The sequence below is a fragment of the Acinonyx jubatus genome, chromosome D4, assembly GCF_027475565.1.
Source record: "Acinonyx jubatus isolate Ajub_Pintada_27869175 chromosome D4, VMU_Ajub_asm_v1.0, whole genome shotgun sequence".
In the NCBI taxonomy this organism is placed as follows: Eukaryota; Metazoa; Chordata; class Mammalia; order Carnivora; family Felidae; genus Acinonyx; species Acinonyx jubatus.
This window is the reverse complement of record NC_069391.1, coordinates 70,240,492-70,257,662: the sequence shown is the minus strand read 5'-3', so window position 1 is coordinate 70,257,662 and position 17,171 is coordinate 70,240,492. Positions and strand designations below refer to the sequence as shown.

Genomic DNA, 17,171 nt, shown 5'->3' with positions numbered 1-17,171 from the left:
CTTTTTAATGTTTATTATTTTTGAGAGAGAGATAGAGTGCAAGTGGGGAGGGGCAGAGAAAGAGGGAAGCATATAATCTGAGGCATGCTCCAGGCTCAGAGCGGTCAGCACAGAATCCAATGTGAGGCTTGAACTCACAAACTGCAATATCATGACCTGAGCTGAAGTTGGATACATAACCAACTGAGCCACCCAGGTGCCCCCTGTTATGTGCACATTGTAAAGGGTCAAAATTAAAATCCCAAAAGCTTAACCTTAGAGCCTCATGGACACAGAATAAGGGCCATGGAATTTCAAGAAAAACAAACATTTTTTATTAAATATTTTAATATTAAAGTTGTTTGAAGGTAAAGAAAAAATTATAGATGAGTCAGAACTGAAATAATTTAAAGCACAGCAGTTATTTTGATGTAAACTTCTGCTGAGCTAGGCAGAATAGAAGGAAAACAAATAACGAAAAATAAAAAACAACTGATACCACTTTAAGGTCTATTATCTGCCAATTACTTTCATACACATCATCACACCAAATTCTTATGACAGTCCTTGAGATTGCCATTATCTCCTCCCCAACTTCCACCCCAGTTTTACATTTTTGGAAACAGGCTCAGCAAGGAAAAGTAATTTGTTCAAGATCATATAGTTATTCAGTATTAGAGGCAGGATTTGAGTCCAGATTAGGCTCTTTCTACAACCTCCCTGTTTCTTTATAAGATACAACTAGAAGCTACAGGGATCTGTAATGCCAGCTAGGGTTGGAACAGCACAGCTGAAACTATCATACACTGGGCTTCAGAATGCATTCAGCAGTTGCTCCGTGTGCTGGAGGTTTGTTATATTGCAGACCCTGAGCTTTAGCCTTTTCGGTATTATTTAATTTACAAACAAGTCTGGTCCCCTTCCTTGGGAATAGCAAACACAAGAGAAGAATCGGATTCGGTAGTGTTTGCTTCCACATAACCTGACCAAACAGGGGATGCCTTATTCTGATGCACCGCCTCCTTCTCATTTTCCTAAAAAGATTCACGAACCCTCTGCCAATATGATAAGTGTTAGGGGAAATGAATTTCTGAATTGTCATTCTAGGAATTGCCTTTTGCAGCTGAAACTTCACCACTTAGTCAAGCCCTCCCCTGCCATCTGCTCAGCTCCCAAACTGCTGTAAAGGTAGAGAGGAGCCACTTAAATTACAAGGAACCTCATCTGTGATGGAAATTCCATGCCATGGGACTCTCTCTCATCTTTCCAGCTTGTTGAACGCTGGCTCCAGAAGATCACACTTTTAGGGTCGCCAGGGCACTATCATGAGGTATCAGGTCTTCAAAGGCAACCTGTTTACCAACAGCTCATTGTTCACAAAAATTCATCTGAACCAGCCTCAGAGTCCATGTTTGCAAAGTCATCTCATTCTCAACTCTGGGGCCAATCAAGTCTGAGAGAATTTAAGGAAACCTGTGCCAGTTTTGATGGCTTAGTATCGTCTCAGTCTGTTAGTGTGTGTGAGTGATTTGCTGGCACAGAGTAGGCACTATTCTTCAGGCCTAATTGTTAGACCCTTCTCCAGTTTTTGTACGGAACCTTCTTGTGCTGCCATTCTGGAAGCTACACCCTATCTTGTCTTCCTGTGCTCAAGTTTTTAGTTTATCGAGGACTGCAGTTCTTTCATGATCAGTTCAGCCCTCCTGGAGGCCTGGCTAAGTCTTTGATGCTTTCTTCCATTGTCTTTCTAACATTTACTACTTCATTTGTTCATTCATCATTTGTTCAATGTGTTTATTAGAGAATTTTTGCCAGATATTAATGCCTGTCGGGGAGATACAAAGTATCTTAGGTCGTGTTCCCTAGAAGCAGAGATTGAGGTGGGAAGTCTTCTGCAAGCGGTAAACTGAGGGAATGCTGGAAAGGTGGGGGGTAGAAAGGAGCAGGGCTTGGCTCTGGATCACGCTGGGGGTGAGTGGGAGCAGAGGCTGGTGTAGACTCCCAAGCACCTCCAGACGCTTCTGTGAGGCGAGGACATTTCCTGTGGGAGACTTGAGGTTGAGCCTTAGTAGCCAGTACCCATGCCATCTGGGGGATGAGGGCACTGCGATGACAAAGGGGATGTGCGTGGAGGAGCAGTAGCATCTGCCACACAGTGACAGGTGATATTTAGTCTCTGAGCAACTCCACAGAACAGGTAATTGTGCAGTGTGGATGTGGAATGATAGAGCTATGCATGTGAGGAGCACGTGACCAAGGTAGGTGTGGCTACCGGGGACAGGGGTGGGGAGGGCTGCAGAGGGGATGGAGTGGAGGGGGGATGGGGTGGTTGTCAAGGAATGTTCCCTGAGGCACTGACTCATCAATGGAGTCCTGAAGGGTAAGGTGAGTCCTCTTCCTGGTAAAGAGGAGGGAAATTTCAGGTGGAGGGTGTGAGCATGAACATCAGGGAACAGGGCTGCACTGTGATTTTTGCATGCCCTAGGCATTTTTGCCCAAAATGTTAAGAATTAAAATATTAAAAAAATATTTTATGACTGTGTCAGTATAAATATACATGTAATCCAGGTTGGATTATATGTATTTTTTTTTTAGATTTTAAGAGATTGAAACATTTTTCTTGGGCCCCTAAAAGTACCTTGGGCCTGTGCCTCCTGTACTTGTGGATACGTGGGTCCTGTTGGTGGAGGTAGAAATGTGGGAAGGCAACACTGAGCACTTGAGTGTTATTGGATGCTAAGTGTGCAGCCATTTCTGTCTTTGCTCCCGTCCCCTGCCTTATCACCTTCTCCTCCTAAAGCTATACTCTACTGAGATGAGGCTGGGGTTGAATAGTGCCTCCCCCAGATTCATATCCACTTCAGACTGTGAGTATTGAGAAATAGGGTCTTTGGAGATGTAATTAATTAGAGGAACATCCTGGATTCGGGTGAGCCCTTAATGCAAGGACTGGTGTTCTTATGCGAAGAGGTGACACAGAGGGAAGAAGGCTACATGATAATGGAGTCAGAGGCTAGCGTGAGTGATGTAGCTACAATCAAGGAACGCCAAGAATTGCCAGGTGCCCCCAGAAGCTAGGAGAGAGGCACACAACAGATTCTTCCCTAGAGCATTTACAGGGAGCATGGGCTGCTTAGCTAGGGGGATATGAATGTATAGCTATGTTCTCTAAGCACTTCCTCCAAATAAGTTCTCAAGAGCAAATACTCACTACTTACCTGTTAATACACTTGATAAATCTCCTTTATGTACATATTACCAGTACTAAACTATAATTTTATAATTGAAAGTTTTTGTTAGTGACTGAAAACACTTCACTTCTTGTAGGTTTACTGGACATGGGGAGTAATTTTAACATTTACTGAGTGTTCCCTGTGAACTAAGACTGTGCTAAGCACTGTGTATACAGCATCTCATGTAATCATCACAACCTACCTGTGAGGTTGGTGTTATCACCACTTTACTGATAAGAAAAGTGCTTCTAGACAGATTAATTCATTTGCCCTGGATTCAGATGGTTGTTTGCCTAACTGCCAAACACTCTGCTGGTGAATCTCAGGCTTTTGTGTGCTAAAATCATCTAGAGGAGTTTGATTTTTTAAAAAAAAATGCAGATTCTTAGGTCTCATGCCTAGAGAATCAGCAGGTCTAAGGTAGTCTAGGGAATCTGTATATTTAATCACCCAAATGACTTGAATGCAAGTGGTCCATAGACCACAGATGGAAAGATGTCAAATATACAGTGTAATTTATTTTTTTATCTGATGTCACTGATGCAATATCATTTTCCCCCTGTGGATGCCCAGGTGTTCCAGCACCATTTATTATGGTGAACCATTCTTTCCCCACTTCCTGTAGTTTCATTTTTGTCATGAAACAAGTGTCATCTATACATGGGTTCCAAACATGACCCTCCTATTTTATCATTTCAATATAATTCTTATCATTGTCTATTGCAAACATACTTTGAAAAATTCCACTGTGGCCTAAAGGGCAAGAAATCTCGGGAAACTCCATGGGTCATTTTGTGACTGGACATTATATCCGTAAAATTTAGAGATGGCCGTTGACAAAGGAATACCCAGCTCTCCTTGGCATCTTCATTTCAATACACTGTTTGGCCTACAGAGTACAGGTTCTGGTATTTGTAGAAATTGGTCTGCAGCTCAGTGACACCCAGGAATTACTCTGTTCCCCTCCCAGCTGTCATTGCTTCCTTATCCAAAACCTCTTTTACCAGGTCAGCAGTACAACATTTAGAAAGTGAGTCACCTTTTATGAAGAGCATCCTGTCTTACCTCAGGTATCATTAGGGAAGAAAGATGAAATACAGACTTGGCAGTATTTACCTCTCAGGTCTGCTTTTGAACAAACTTTCCCCTCCCTGCAATTTGCTGTTGTCTCAAATGGGGTGCCTATTATAAATTCAGCTTCACTGAATCTAGCTTAAAAATGAGAAAAACAACAGATTGTACATATTTTCCCACTGGAACAAAAGGCTATCATTTAAATATGGTTTGATACCAGGGTGCCTGGCTAACTCAGTCAGTGGAGCATGTGACTCTTGATGTCGGGGTTGTGAGTTCGAGCCCCATGTTGGGAGTAGAGATTACTTAAAAATGAAATATTGTTTAAAAATGTGGCTTGATGCCAACAAATGAGTTTGATATACTGTCAAGCAAACTCTTAACAACATCTTTTATTTTTATAGTATTATATGATGCAGGTTAAAAAGCATTGCAATGAATTGTGGGTGGGGAACATGGGGCATAGTGATGTGAGATTATTTAACTAAAACCATGAAGGAAATTGTATACACATCAGAGATTCCACTGCCTTGTCTTGCTCAATGAGTTCTGGGGTGGGAGGCAGTTAGCCAGCTGGATTCCCAAGCAGGGCAAAAGCTTTCCATTAGACATAGTTCAGGTTTCCATTTACATCTGCAGTCATAGATAGTCAAGCAGTGACCTGGCTGGCCACAGGAAGTACGTGGACTAAAGGAAGGGTTGCCATCCAAACACTTACAGTATGGCCACCTCAAGTTCTCAACTCTGATACCTCAATAACACAGAAAGCTGTTTGTTTTCTCCCCCAGCACAGGGGTGTGATCCACTCAGACTAGGCTGCATCACGTAGTTAGGTATGCTGTCTTCATTCTCTGCGAGTGGAAAATCCAACAACTGAGTGTTGATAACAGGAAAGTTGTTCTGCAGTTGGTCACACGGCTCTTGGGGCCTGAACTGGTGGTTTGATAGTCACTTGAGAAGAATCAAATGGATTTGGAGACCCAAGAAATCACCCACAGACACTGCACTAATGGAGGATGTTCATGGGCTTTCTTCCTTCTGCATAGACTCTAGTATCTCTATCTTTTACACATAATTAGCTGAAAATTTTCTTCAGTAGCCTGTGTAATTCTCCCAGTGATGTTGTCTATACTTGTATTTTTCCTGCACTAGCACAGTTATATTTTACTGTTAAATTGGAAATAAAGGTCATTATGTTAATTGAAGTTGATAGTTTCTTAGACAGCCACATGCCTGACAGGCCAAGGGACAGTGCTGGGGAAAAAGTGTGGTGAACTGTTTGAGGATGGAATAGAAGTTCCTCTTGAAAACGTTTCTCAAGCTCCCTGATAATAAGATTTACCTGAAGTGTTGGACCAATGTTTGAATTTCCATTCTTTTCCTTTGTGATACTGATTCATATGGATTGAGATACATCCCCGGAATGTGTATTTAAATATCCGTGTGATTGTCATTAGGGTAATATGGTAAGACTGCCCTAGGAAATATGATTTTGAGAAGGTGATTAGAGTCAGAGGGGCCTGATTCCCAAATATCCCTCATTGTTCCCATGGAGGTATTTTTGTCTTTCTTAGTCCTTTTCCAACCTGTGTTCTGTACCTCCCACTAAATGCCATCTTAGACCTTGGTCTAAGATAGGTTTCTGTGTATTCTTTGACTATCAATTAAGCCAGGCGCTCCTTGAAAGCAGAGGACTAATATAGTTTCTCTCTGTATCTTCAGTGTTCAAGTCCAGAATGAATGAAAGTAACCTAACCCACCTGTATGAAAAATCATGCTTCCTGACCCCATCCTTAAAGGCTGTGGGAAGGAACCATTGAAAACCAGACATATGGTGGCTTTCTACTAGGACAGGTTGGGTTGATTTTCAGGAAGATCTGTATCAATTACTCTGATCTTGATGTGCTGCAAAGGGTTGCTTCTGTTCTCGTTTCAGCAGTTCAGGGATGGGAAGACAGGGATGTGGGGGGAGCGACCAGTGCAACTTTTGCTGCCCCAAGAGAATTTTCATACCTAAGGATCTCCCGAAGGTATTTTATTGAGGATGTCCCAGTGTTTGGGTGCTGGGCAGCAGTGGTCAACGAATAGCTGCACTGGCATCTTGGGTTGTTTGTATTCCCAAACTCACTCATCTCGGCGGGCAAATTCTCTCTTAACATTTGGTACCGTGTGAAAAAGGAGATGGTTGGGAGGCAACTGTAGCCTGTTCTCTGTACTCCTTCCTTTGTTTCAATGCTCTTGTTGACTTTCCCTACATATGTAAATACGGGAAATGACTAGAATGTAGGTTAGTTTTTGTAAGAAATTTATACATCTAAGGCTTTGTTTTGAAAAGGCATTGGAAAGGGCCCAGGAAAATAGTCTTGCCAGTTTCCTTAATAAGTAAGCCAGAGATGGCAGTTATGTACCAAGTTCATTACCACTCTGGCCCTTCTCACCCTTCCACTGTCACACATCACTAATAGATGCCTGCATTCTTTCAGAAAGAGAGAGCCCCCGAATCCTTCTTAAAATCAGGTAACTGCCACCAATTAGTCCGACCTGGCATGTGAGATGAAATCTTACCTGACAGAGCTGGTTTTACATATTTCTAGGTGTGAGAATATTATTCCAGTTTTTATTTCTTCCTTAGCTCCTCATGTGGAAACTGTTCCAGGCCTTGAAGGCAGGAAGGGGAGGCCTGGCAAATCAAGGTATCCTCAGCAGAATGCTGAGCTCAAACAAAGATGTGAGGTGACCAGCTAGAGTAAAGCAGCGTGCAGTGGAAAGTCACACGAAGTGAATGTGGACTAGGAAGGAGGAGCTAGGTTAAGGTAAGCATTGGCATCCAGGCCAAGACATTTGAATGTGATTTGGAAAGTCAGTGTTCCTGAAGGCTGGTCAGTGTATTATTACTCAGGGTTCTCCAGAGAAACAGAGCCAATAGGATGGGATGTGTATATATACACACCCACATACAGAGCAATAGAGAACAGAAAGAAACAGAGAGGCAGAGAGACAGAGGCGTAAGAGTGGGGATTTGTTTTAAGGAGTTGGCTCTTTTGAGTGTGGTAGTTGGCAAGTTTAAAATCTGCAGTGCAGGCCAGCAGGCTGGAAATTCCAGCAGCAGTTGATGTTGCAGTCTTGAATCTTAAGGCAGTCTGGAGGCAGAATTCCTTCTTCAGAGGACTTCAGTTTTTCCTTTTAAGTCCTTCACCTGATTGGATGAGGCTCACCCATGTTTTGGAGGGTCATCTGCTTTGCCCAGAGTTTACTGATTTAAATTTTAATCACATCTAACAGCAATTTCACAGAAATTATTGGTTAGAACAAAGTTAGTTTATTTAAGTGAAACAGAGTTGATTTAAAGAAAATTATTAAATAAATATCAGATGCAGCTGGTATAGGGATATGTCGAGTATATATCTTCTAAAATGGCTGAGATCAGAGAATGGTAAGTGACAGAATCCCTAAACTCTTGTAACAAGGAAACGTCATAAGAAAATGGGGTTTAAGGAGATTGATTCTGCTGCCCTGAACAAAGGCTATGGGCAGAAAATATGCATCAACAAATTTTAAATATGAAAATGTTCTTTCTTGTAATAGCTATAAAATAATGCCTTTTCTAAAGATGCTTTTTCCCAAATTTCCTGAATATAATTTTCCAAATCTGCTTTTTTAGTTGTTTATGCTTTTTTTCCCCCTCTAACAAATAGTTTTCAATTTTATGTAATCTGAACAGCTGGGTCTTTTGCTTTATGATTTTTTAAAAGGATTTGAAGCTTAGGAAGTCATCCTGGGTTTTCAGTTTCCAGGTGTAACTTACACCTTGTTTGAGTGGGCAGTTGGATAAGGCTATTTTTTTCAACTTGTTTTATTTTTTATTTTTTTGAAATTCACATCCAAATTAGTTAGCATATATTGCAACAATGATGTCAGGAATAGATTCCTTAGTGCCCCTTCCCCATTTAGCCCATCCCCTCTCCCACAATCCCTCCAGTAACCCTCAGTTTGTTCTCCATATTTGTGAGTCTCTTCTGTTTTGTCCCCCACCCTGTTTTTATATTATTTTTGTGGAAAAGGCTGTTTTTAAAATATTTAATTTTTTCATGTATCTGGGATTTATTTTGCTATGCATTATTAGGAATGCATCTAAACTAATTTTATTTTACTTAAATTCCTACTGAGTTATTCCTTTACAAGTTTATGAAATAGCTCTTCCTTTCTGGTGGTGTCATTTTTATTTTCTAGCAAATTCTTATGTAGAACAAAATCAGTTTCTGGACTAGCTAGTCTGTGTTCTGTAATTATATACATTTTTTTCTTCTTTCAGTAGTAGATTATTTTAATTGTATGGTGTTAGATTTAAATATCTAGTGTGGCTAGTTCTATCTCATATTCTTCCTTCAAAATATTCTGTGACAAAATTATTTATTTTTCTTCCTGTGAATATCAGAATCTCGTTAGATTCTCCTGACGTTTCATAGAATGTTAATTGGATTTTGTGTAAATCATTATGAGGGTTATAATGAATTTATGTATAATTCATTTATGTATGAATTTATGCACATTTTCAATCAGCTTTTGATGTTTGTGACTATAGGGCACAGGTAAGAGTCAATGAATTAATCTAAAATAATAATGAAGACATTTTATCTCAGGTGCCTTCTTCACTTGAGCAATTCAGATGTATAAATAGTCAAATTGAATTGAAGTCCCTTCATTTTTGCCCCTAAATGTCTGGTCTAGATGTAATCCAACAATCAAGGATCCAATGACTGGCCTCAGGGAGCAGAATAAAAGAAAAAGTGATAAACATTATCATTGAATGGGGGTGCCTGGGTTGCTCAGTCAGTTAAGCGTCCAACTTGGCTCAAGTCTTGGTCTCATGGTCACGAGTTTGTGCCCTGCATTGTGCTCTGTGCTGACAAGGCATAACCTGGAGCCTGCCTCACATTTTGTGTCTCCCTCTCTCTGCCCCTCCCTCAATCACACTCTGTCTCTCTCTCTCTGAAATATAAATTTTAAAACATTAAAAAAATCAGTGAATGAATTTAGAAACTCTTGAAGTGTAATTCACATTTCAATTTTTATTTTAACTTTGTTTTTTTTTTTATTTTTTAGTAGGCTCCATGCCAAACTGGGGCATGAGCTCATAACCCTGAGATCAAGACTCAGATGCTCTACCAACTGAGCCACACAAGCACCCATTAATTTTCATTTTAATTCCCTAGTACTTCAGATGGAAACCTATGTATGATCCCTTCTGCAAGGATCTTCACCTGGTCTGTTTTAGAATTTCTTTTTCTCATTTCCTTTTCCCTTCTCATGCTGGTGGTATCTCCTGGCCCTGGCTAATTCTTGGTATTCCTGAATCTCTCCTGACAGACCAAAGCAGTGATCAGACAGGTTGAAGGATTCAATGGAAATGTAATCTGATCTCATCTTAGCTTCCTGTAAGATGCAGCCCGCTGTGAACCAGAATGTAATGCTTGGAATTGTCTGATTCCTGCAGCCCCCTCTTCTTTCCGTGCCCTGGTGAATGATGGCTACGGAAATTTAAAGCATGTAAAACATGGCAAACATTGATTTGTTGACTTGGCCATTGATCCAGATATCTTGCCTTCTTGTAGGTAAAACTAAAGATCTCAAATTCTAGATTGTATGTATAAGGGCAAAACATGTAAGGGTATTCACTTCAGTTGCTTCTTGATTTACAGATATCTTCTTTTCCTTAAACTATACTTTCAGGTTTGGAGCCAGATGCAAAAGCAAAAGCAAGACAAAAAGCGACCAAAATCCAAAGGAATCTCTGTGAGTAGAACACCTGAGCTGCATAGATGGAGAGTGGAGTTGACACAATTGTGATTTGTTGGTTCACGGACATGAAGGAAAGGAATCCTCAGTTTGCAGCTGGCTATGGAAGGCCAGTTACTATGCAGGAAAGCTGAGAACTGGTGAGAGTAAATGGAGAAAGTTACAGGAAAAGAGAGAAAAACTAGATATAAGGAAATTATAGGGACAGAAGACACAGCAAAATTTAGAGTTGGTGTGGACAACATTGAAGAAGTTTCTGGCGACCACTGTTACATTGCTGGTCTCCAATGATCCACATCTCCCTGAATTTGCCCTTGTATTGTGTTCTCTCCTGGAACTGGAATAGAGACTGTGACTTATTCTAAATGACTGGAAGTGGCAGAGGGATCCTAAACAGCTTCCTGGTCTAAGCCTTGAGAAGTTCTGCTGCCAGGCTCTTAGCCCTGATCTCCTTTATAAGGACTCTCTTACTCTGCTGGAGCTATGTGGAGAGGCCATGGGAGATGCTATGTAAGAGGGAGAGGCCCTGAGAGAAAAGCCCAGCCATTCAGGGCCTAGCCAAGCCCAGGCCCCGGCTGACCTACCAGCTGAATGAATTCATAGTGAACACTGGCAAAATCAACGGAGTTACCCAGCTCAGCCCAGGCCGTAATCCCCGAATTGTGAGCAAATGAAATGTCCATTGTTTTAAACCATGAAGTTTTGGGGTGGTTTCTCATTTCACACAAAATAGTTGCTGGTATGGTAACAGAGAAGCATTGAAGATAATGGCCCGGTGACTCTGCTTTCTGGGACAGCATCCTGCAGAGAGAATGTGCAGGCCTGGGACTATGGCAACCTCTGGTCATAACCTTGCTCTTTTGCTTTTTGCTCTGTGGCCTGGGGCAAGTTATTTAATCTTTCGGGGCCTCACTTTTGTTATCTGTAAAATGAAAAAAATATTTCTTCCCTCACAGTATAGTTAAAGGGGATGAGTGAAAGTTTGGGGCACATAAGTATGGACCAAACAAGAGTTCTGTTCCACTTCATCCTTGTGGTTCCCTCTCTCACTGCCCCCCGCCTCTTGGGGGGTGACCTAATCTACATTAATTCTCAAGGGCAGTCCTGTGACCTGCGAAAGCCCATTATTTCTTAGGTCAATTTTGAACTGTGTATTTTATAAACAATCACTACATTTATATGAAAAAGAAGTAATCCACTAAATTCTAAGTGGTGAATTTTTTTTTATGATGGTAGGTTTTGGGGCCAATGTGCATGTGTCTACATGCCGGAACTTCTGCACTGGCTCCTCTGGAGTACCACAGCAGTTTATTAGACTAAGCTTGGGTCGTGAAGGAATGTTACATTCAGTTTATTTTAGTGCAGGAGGGGTGAAGGCACACACTGTATTTCCATTAGATTTTCACAAAAAAGCATTACTATCTCAATTGTTTGTAAGTCCACTTAGGCAAAAAATGCACATTTTTTTAAAGTTGATTTTGAGAGAGAGAGAGAGAAAGAGAATGCAAGTGGGGGGAGGGGCAACAAGAGAGGGAGAGATAGAAGCCCAAGCAGGCTCCAAGCGGTCAGTGCGAAGCTCATTGTGGGGCTTGATTCCAGGAACCACAAGATCATGACCTCAGCTGAAACCAAGACTCAGATGCTTAACTGACTAAGCCACCCAGGTTCCCCAAAATTGCACATTTTGAGGTGTACTGGGTAAAATTTGGTGCTTATTGAACCTCTGCCTTCATACTAGAAGGCAAATTAGGGCCCTGGAAAGAAAGTCCCATATTGAGTGTGTGAATTATGTTAAAACTGTGCAGGCTCCAACTTTCCAAGCCCTCTGAGAGAACACACACACACACACACACACACACACACACACACACACACATGCACACCCATGTATGAAAGAGAGGATTAAGGAGAGAAGTCACCCTGCTTGGCCTCAGTTTCCAATTTGTAAAATGAGAAGGCCAGACTAGAAGGTTCTCCAAGGTCCTTTCCAGCTCTGAGTGTAGGAGACAATCTCAAATCCTGTGCCTGTATTAGCCCTTTGTGGACAGGGAGATTAAAAACACAGGTGGCTCTCCTGCAAAACTTTAATTGCAGAGCTTTAATTAGAAAAAGAATCAAAATACTCTTTCGGATTATGTTTTCTTAATTTTATTTTTAATTGTGTTTTTATTGTTTCCATTTTATTTTAAGAGAGAAATGAAAGCTGCAGTTTGCTGAAGTGCTGCCCCCGTTTCCCTGCTTTACAACTGCCTTAGCAAGGTAACGTAAAACAGTTCTAAAATGTATTTTTAATGAGAAACTGAGGTCCCTGAAATTTGTCGTCAACATTTTTTTTTCCCCTTTAGACCTCTTATGGGGCTCTGGAGTTTCCGTAATTCATTGCCAACAGCATGGCAAAGGATTTTGGCTTAGTTTAGTAATTACCTTGTGTTAGTCTCACTCAAAGTTCTTTTTCTCTTAATGGGTTAGGAGAGCCATTCAGAGGCTTTGATTCTAGTAATTAAAGTTGCAATGGGAGGGGCACCTGTATGGCTCAGTCGATTAAGTGTCTGACTTCAGCTCAGGTCATGATCTCAACAGCCCGTGAGAGTTCAAACCCCACATTGGGCTCTTTGCTGACTGCTCAGAGCCTGGACCCTGCTTGGGATTCTGCATCTCCCTCTCTCTGCCTGCTGCCCCTCTCCACTTGCATTCTCTCTCTCTCTCTCCCCCTCTCAAAAATAAACAACAAAAAAATATCTGATGGGCAGGGAAGCTGAAGGTGCATGTAATGTTTAGCCTATTAAAATGGCCATATCCAGAGCTTACACAGGGTAAATTCTTACCAGAGACTCTGAATAGGGCAGGTCAACATGGAAGAAGGCATGAGAAAATGGCAGAGCTGAGGGAAGTCTGGGAGTATCTTTCCCTCTCCAAATTAGGTCCCACAATTAGAGTGGACATTTTTTTTTTTGCCCCCTGTCATGGCATGAGGGAAAGATCTCCCCAAGTCTCCCTGTGTGCTTCCAGAATGCTAACTCACTCCCAGACTTCAAGGTGGAGCATGCAAATTAGACCACAGTTTCTCAAACTTTCTGTGGTGGAGGACCAGTTTGTTTCCTCCCCTGCTCCCCCATGTACTCTGGGCTGATACTTGCATAAGATACAATTCAAATGAATCGCGAAAAAAATGACACACAAAACAAAGACAAACAAAATACAAACCTTGGATTTTAATTATTAGATTCAATTACTCTATAAAATTGCAATAGAAGTTTCTAACCATGCTCAATTTCTATACTTGGTGCAGATGGTGACAAAAATGTGGGAACAAGTACTGGCCCATGGACCACACTTTGAGTAGCACTGGCTAAGACCAGGGTAACAGTATTTTCTGGTTCCCAGTAATTATTTCAGTGGTGTTCTTATGACCCGAGCTAGTCCCATTCACCTGAATTTTGGGACTTCATTGAGAACACCGGGACAACAATTCTGTTTTTCTGGCTGGATACCATCTTGGGACCGCAAGAGAAGTGGCTTGAGAATGAGTCAATACTGAGAAAGCAGAACCAAGGGATAGTGAGTCAGAAGCTGGATCTTCTCGTCTATTGCAGAGGAGTATAAGCCAATAAATTAAAATTAAGGAAGCCAGAATTCATCTGGTTTTCTATCATCTGCAAGGGAGCCTTATGTGATACAGTGATTAATTTGCATATTTCCTCATGAGTTCTCAACAGCTTCTCTTTTGCCAGCCGCTTACCAAAACATAGATATCTGGGTATGCCATTCTTTTGGTTATGAAGCTTCCCATGGCCTTAGCTTCCCACTGTGCTCAGCACAGAGTTCAAGTTCCTTAAACCGTCATTCAAAGGCTTTCATAGCAATTTCCCTTCTTCTTTTTCAGCCTGTTTTTTGCTACTCTTCCTCCTCAGGCACATACCTGGTATATCATATTCCATTGTACAGATATACCATGTTTTGTTTATACATCGATTTGTTAAATATTTGGGTTATTTCTGCTTTTTGGCTATATTGATTGAATAAATCTGCTGTGAACATTTCTCTACATGTTTTGGTGTGGATGTACATTTTCATTTCTTGCTTATTCATTTTTATAACTACTTAAAGTCAGACTTTGTCTAAGCATGTCTCTTTCTTAGATTTGGGGAGTAAAACCATATTCGTTCCCTATGAAATGAGGTCTCTGGGGTCTAAATGCAACTTTTATCAAATATCTGGGTGTGTGACCAGACATGTGTTTTTATATATGTTGTATAGGTTTACTCATGTTCCTGCTGGCTGGATTGCATTTACTCTTCCCACACCTTTTTCTGACTTTCTAAGATTAGAATGTTGAGAACATAAGGTGTTCTTTATTCTTAAATGTTAAACATTATGCACCACCACCATTCCTCCTGATTCAAGGGCTAATTTTGCAAGTGTTGGCAGGAGGGCAAATTGATACACCCAGATATTTGATAAAAGTTGCATTTAGACACCAGAGATCGCATTTCACAGGGAACGAATATGGTTTTACTCCCCAAATCTGAGAAAGAGACATGCTTAGATGAAGTCTGACTTTAAGTTGTTATAAAAATGAATAAGCAAGAAATGAAAATGTACATCCACACAAAAACATGTAGACAAATGTTCATAGCACATTTATTCAATCAGTATAGCCAAGGAGCAGAAACAACCCAAATATTTAACAAATCAATGTATGAACAAAACATGGTATCTGTACAATGGAATATAATTTGCCAAAAAATGGCATGTTACATGTTGCAACATGGACACATTTTACATGTTACAACATGGGTGATACATGTTAACACGTGGATGAAGGTTGAAACATTATGAAAGAAACCAGATATGAAAGGTCACATGTTGCATGATTCTATGCATACAATGTCCAGAATTGACAAATCCATAGAAAAAGTAGATTAGTGGTAACCTAGGGGGTGGGCAGGAGGAATGAGATACATGAAGCCTATGGGGAAAAACTTCTGTTTTGAATAATGAAAATGTTCTAAAGTTGACTGTGGTGACTGAATGCACAACATTGTGAATACACTAAAAGCCACTGAATTGTACACTTTTAATGGGTGAATTGTAGGTAGGGTATGTGAATTAAGTCTCAGTAAAGTGGTCTAAAACAAAAGATTATAGGAGCTTTATTCATACTTGCCAAACCTGGGAAGCAGCCAAGGTGTCCTTCCATAGGTGAGTCGATAAATCAACTCTGGTTTCTCCAGACAGTGGATATTATCCAATGCTAAAAGGGCATAAGCCACTAAGTCATGAAAAGACATGGAAGATCCTTAAATGCATATTACCAAGTAGAAGAAGCCAATCTGAAAAGGCCACACACTGTATAATCATACGATATGAAAGTCTGGAAAAGAAACAACTGTGAAGACAGTAAAAAATCAGTGGGTGCCAGGGATAAGGGGGCAAGATGGGATGAATAGGCAGAACACAGAGGATTTTAGGGCAGTGCAACTACTCTGTGTGACACTACAGTGGAGAACACATGTCATCACACATGTTCAAGCCCATAGAACGTCCAACACCAAGAGTGAACGCTAATGTAAAGTATGACTTTGAGTGATAATGATGTGTCAGTGTAGGCCCACTGATTGTAATAACTGCCCCATGCTGGTTCTGGGCGTTGATAGTGGGGGGAGGCTGTGTGTGTGTGGTAGGGAGGAAGAGGGGCATATGGGAACTCTGTACTTTCTGCCCAATTTTGCTGTGAAGCTAAAACTGCTCTAAAACTGCTCTACAGAAAGAAAAAGAGGAGGAGGAAACAGAAGACAGAAGAGGAAGAAGAAGTCCCGAATACCTCACAAGGCTCAGGTCAGTTGGCACCTGTTGTAAAAATTTCTCTGGCCTTCTCTCTTCTCCTTCCTGGGAGAAGAATTGATTACTCTGATTTCTGCGTTTTCATTATGTTCTTATTCCTACTTCCTTTACTGTTCATATCACTTTTCATAGCCATTTAAAGGACTCACTAAACTATGACCTGCCCAAGCGTTGAGGTGATACCATATTTTGTTGATATTTCTACTAGAAATACTACACTGTAGAGTTCAATAAAAGTTTGGTGTGTGATGGAACAAGAGACATTTTATAGCCAGTTTGTATCTTAAATGCAGTTTAAACAGATTTTGCCCGAGACTCTGTTCTACAGGCTTTTTGGAACCCTGAAAATAGCCGTTCCCATGTGGCTCATCCCAGAGACAGTGATGAGGATGGGAAAGAGAGAGCATTGGGGACTGGTCCTAGAAAATGGAAAAGATATGAGAATCTTAAACCAATGAATTCTCTAGACTTACCTATATGGAGTCTCTTCAAATACAAGCATATCATTCTCCTAGAGCTTTTGGAAAATACTCCTCCTTGGAGACAGTCTAACCTAGTGCAGTGTGAAGTCAAGGACCAGACTTTTGTGTGGTGACACAGGTCAGCTGGGAACATGTCACAGCTGAGATGTGAGAACATGCTCACAGCTTACATGTGAGAACACCTCACTCTACCAAAAGCCATCTCTGCCACCTCTGGATGGCTGCCTGAAATGCTCCTGTGAGAGCTTTATATTAAGGCTTAGGAGTTAGATGTATATGAACTGTGTGAGATGTATGGCATTTTAAATTTTGTTATTCATTTATGCCTTCTTGAGAGTCATACATAATCCAGTTCTGGAAAGCAGGTTCTCAGAAGGCAATAGAAGACACCTATAAAGACATCGGTGCCAGGAGTGAAAAGGAAAAAGTACCTAAGGGGATGATAGAATAACAAGAACGTTTCTTCTCAGACTTGCGAGCATTTAATAGACAAAGTGAAATATTCGTAGCCACACAACTGCTTCAATTGTAGGACTAGGGTGACTCTTTATTTTAAGAAGTCACTTAATGTTTAAAAGAGAGGTGTTGAGAACATTGGGGATTTCATTGTGAGGGCTCTGCTACTTACTAGCTAGGTGATCTTGAGAAGTCATTTACCCTCTCTGCGCTTCAGTTTTGTTCTTTGATAAAAGGGGCAATATATACCTGTCCTGCTTACATCATGGGTGATTGTGAAAACTGCTTGCATCATAGAGTGATTGTG

At 40.9% G+C, this 17,171-nt stretch overlaps 1 protein-coding gene across 2 annotated transcripts in view; it reads left to right on the top strand.

Moving 5' to 3' along the window:
* The window catches only part of LOC128312221 (spermatogenesis-associated protein 31D4-like), a 99,022-nt gene that overhangs the window by 49,420 nt on the left and 32,431 nt on the right, over nucleotides 1-17,171 (top strand). The window contains exons 3-5 of one of the 2 annotated variants that reach the window (XM_053205222.1): nucleotides 10,017-10,079; nucleotides 12,273-12,341; nucleotides 15,850-15,920. The gene's annotated coding sequence lies outside the window, so the exon portion shown is untranslated. Of the gene's footprint in view, nucleotides 1-10,016; nucleotides 10,080-12,272; nucleotides 12,342-15,431; nucleotides 15,921-17,171 lie in introns of those variants that run through there. The other variant, XM_053205223.1, reaches the window with a different exon arrangement.